Consider the following 4,101-nt stretch of genomic DNA (forward strand, 5'->3'; position numbering starts at 1 on the left):
GATAATGAAGTTACATATTGCTTGAGTGGTCATAGCTAGCCTCATATTGTGTGGGGATGGCATCATATCAAATGTGGGGTGGCAATCACATCATAGCCCTTTATCTCACTGGCAACACTAGCTACCACAACCTCTCCTTGTATTTTGGATCTTGCCTTTGAGTCACCTAGCCAAGTTGTCCACCTCCTCTTCAAGCACACTTATTTAAGGTAGATATCTCTCCCTTTTACATTGGGTCACAACAAATCTTCTCCTTGTAGTTCTCTTGAAATACGTAATATCTTCTCTTTATTTCCTTAGAACCTCTTAATTTTCCTTCCTCTTTCTCCTTTAACATGAATCGTTTATACTCCAATCTCTTTCTTCTTCTTTTGCTTGCTGCAAACTCTTGTTTTGCAACTCGTCATTTTCTCCCATTAGGTATGTCATTTAGCCTTTGTTAATCATTCCTTGAAGTAAAGCATACCCTATTCAAAGAAGATTTAGATTCTCATCTATCTTGAATTTGATACAAAAGGAAATTTTATATTTTTATCAATTCTCTTACTTTAAATTCAAGAAAACCACATGCTTGCCTTGAAACAATTGTTGACTTATACATCAAAAACCTCTCTTGCTTTAAAGTTGTCACTTAATTTTATGTTTTTTCAGAACCTCTCTTGCTTCAAATTTTTTCATTTAAGTTACTTAATTTTATGAGCTTAATTGATTATTTTAATGCATGCAGGTGCTATGGATGATTCATTTCAAAAATCTAGTCTCACAGCTACACTTAAATGGGTGAAACCACCTATTGACAAGGTTCTTATGTCTAGAGTTTTCTTGTAAAAGAGAATAACTTCATAAACACTAATCTAATAGCAATTAAATAATGTGACAATAGGCCAAGCTTCGTAGTATCAATAACAAAATTTTAGTATGTGCAGGTGCAAGGTTTGAATGAACCTAGTGAAGTGGTTCGACATGAAAAAAATGAAGAAGTTGGAAGGAGTGTCCTTTCTAGAGATCTAAAAGAAGCAATTTCTCACCCAGATTACATTTGTGCCAATTCATGCTAGCTTCTTCTCTAGTGTTTATACATATACAAGTGCATATGTATTTGCATCTATAGTTTTACACTCTACAAGACCTTTAAATTTGAATGCTCTATAGCTTTGTTGTAACACTTTTACCCACATCTTTTTGTAAATATAAATATGTGCATATGTATCTTTACAAAAAGATGCATATGTATCTTTTTGTAAAATATAAATATATGCATAGTTTTATTGTAACACCTTTACCCACATCTTTTTGTAAAATATAAATATATGCATAGTTTTATTGCAACACTTTTACCCACATATTTTTGTAAAATATAAATATATGCTTATGTATCTTTACAAAAAACATACTTTGTACACTTATGACCATTATCACTTTGTACAATTGTTTTCTCTTTACAAAGAATATCCTTAGGAGTATAATGGTCAAAACTTAATGAATAGTGAAATATCTAGTCCTAACTTTTAAATATCCTAGTTTAGAAGGTCCATTTCTAATATTTTAGAGACTTGATTCATAATCTCTTAATTTTGGCTACTATTTTTGCTAAGGCCCACTTCTTTACTTAATATTTGTGGATGGTTACCAATTTCTCACTATAAGAAATTGAACATGTTCTAAATCCTTAGTACTTTCTATAATTATATAGTCTTTTAAAAAAAAGGATGTATGATAATAAATTGCAAAAATGTACCATAATTGCTAATAAGGATGTAAGAGTGATGTTTCAACTACTTCTGTTTATATGAAGCAAGTATTATAACTCTAGGATTTTAAAAAATATATTAAAGTCACTTGAAACTCAATAGTATGTGGCAAGAAGGATTGAAAATAGATGATATAAAGTTTCAATAATTAGATATTTTAGGAAAGCATCACAAGTTGGAATTCATACTAAAAAGTGTGTGCATGTTAATGTTTTAACTTGATTCATACTATAAAACGTGTGTACATGTATTGTTTTAATTTGTGTACGCATCATATATGTGCACAAATTTGAATTCATACTAAAAAATGTGTGTACATAATGTACTTGCGTATGCATATATACAAGAAAACATGCATATATAAAAGTAAGAATGCATCAACATGTTATTTTACATGCATTTGTATACCTACATGAAAAAATACTTATATGTTGAAAAGAACCGTCTTAGCAATTTATTAAATTAATTTATTGATTCATACACTTCACAATTCAAAGTAAACAACAATTAGTTTTCTCATATATTCTATAGTGGATATTGTAGAAAAACAAAGGAAGTGTTAAGAGGCAAAACAAAAATATTATATGTATAACTTAAGCAAAATATAAATACTATTTGTATAACTTAAGTAGAACAACGTATGTAACTTAAGAAGAAAAACATACATAGAACTTATAAGAAAGTAGAGAATTACCACCTTGCAATGTGTGGCATGACTTTGTTCTTTAATTATTGGTTCATGTAGCAACATGCTAATGTGTCAAGAAATGGGTGGTTGATTTTTTGAATGATGTCACAATCAATATTTGCATGCTAGGTTATTTTAAGGAGTTTGGAGAAAAATTAAAAGAGTTTGAGTTTGAAAGATAGAGCATTGTGAGAAGTTTGAAGAAAATTTAAAAGTGTTTGGAGAGTATATAGAAATATGATCGCAAGGAATTGTGAATCAAACTTGCATGTGTGTTTTTCATTTTCATGTGCATGAACTCTACCATAGAAAGGAGTAAATTTATATTAAAGGATAGGATCTAGAAAGGGAAAATTTTAAGAGAGTTTGGAAAGTTTGGCTAGTATAATGCTAAGATATTTAGAAATGGAGATTGTAAATCAAACTTGCATGTGTGCTTTCCTTTGCATATGTAACTTGCATGTGTGTTTTTCCTTTGCATATGTAACAACTTCAATACCATAAAAAGGAGTATATTTGTAATAAATGATAGGGTGTAGAAACTTACCATAGAAAGGAGTATATATTTGAAATAAAGGGTAGGGTGTAGAAAGGGGAAAAATTAACAAGGTTCTGGGAGTTTGGGGAGTAGAATGCTAAGATGTATAGAAATAGGATCATAGGGGATTGTGAATCAAACTTTCATGTGTGTTTTTCATTTGCACATGCAACACCATAGAAAGGAGTATATTTTTTGTAAAGGATAGGGTGTAGAATGGTGTGAATTTAAAAGAATTTTGGGAGTACAAAATGCTAAGATATAAAGAAATAGGATGATAGGAGATTATAAATCAACTTGTATGTATGTTTTTCCTTTGCATTTGCAATAACTTCAATACCATAAAAATAAGTATATTTGTAATAAATGGTAGGCTCTAGAAAGAAGTATATTTGTAATAAAGGGTAGGGTGTAGAAAGGAGCATGTTTATAATAGTAAGGATAAAGGGTAATTATAAGGCTTTATTAATACATAGAATTTGCATGTGCAACAACTTTACCATATAAAGGAGTATATTTGTAATAAATGGTAAAGTAGGGTGTAAAAAGGGATAAATTTCAAGAGGTTTGGGGAGTTTGGGGAGTAGAATGCTCAGATATATAGAAATAGGATCATAGGGGATTGTGACTTGCATGTGTGTTTTTTATTTGCATGTGCAACACCTTCATCGTATATTTGTAAGGGCATGGTGTAGAAAGGGAAATTTTTAAAAGACTTTAAAGAGGTTAGGGCGTAGAATGTTAAGATATATATAACACTAGATCATAGGAGATTGTAAATCAAACTTGCATGTACATGTTTCCTTTGCATATGAAACCATTTTTGTAATAAAGAAAGGAGTATGTTTATAACAATGAGGATAAATGATAATCATTAGGATTTATTAATATATAGAATTTGTGTGCAACACCTTTATGAAAGAAGTAAAACTATGAAAAAGAGTAGGGTGTAGAAAAAGGGGTAAATTTAAAAGAGTTTGGGGAGTAGAATGCTAAGACATATAGAAATAGGATCATAGGAGATTGTAATTCAAACTTGCATGTGCATTTTTCCTTTGCATATAGAACAACTTCAATATCATAAAAATGAGCATATTTGTAATAAAATGTAGGGTGTAGAAAGG

General features: G+C 30.1%; 1 long non-coding RNA gene across 1 annotated transcript; it reads left to right on the forward strand.

The window, feature by feature from the left end:
* The first annotated feature begins 253 nt into the window (after positions 1 to 253).
* LOC147610463 (uncharacterized) lies at positions 254 to 1,357 on the forward strand. The gene is made up of 3 exons (XR_015264083.1): positions 254 to 420; positions 728 to 801; positions 927 to 1,357. It is a non-coding gene; the product is annotated as an uncharacterized LOC147610463 (long non-coding RNA).
* The last annotated feature ends 2,744 nt before the right edge of the window (positions 1,358 to 4,101 follow it).

The sequence above is a fragment of the Cibotium barometz genome, chromosome 49 (assembly GCF_041138505.1).
Source record: "Cibotium barometz isolate CiBa-2024 chromosome 49, ASM4113850v1, whole genome shotgun sequence".
Taxonomy (NCBI): domain Eukaryota; kingdom Viridiplantae; phylum Streptophyta; class Polypodiopsida; order Cyatheales; family Cibotiaceae; genus Cibotium; species Cibotium barometz.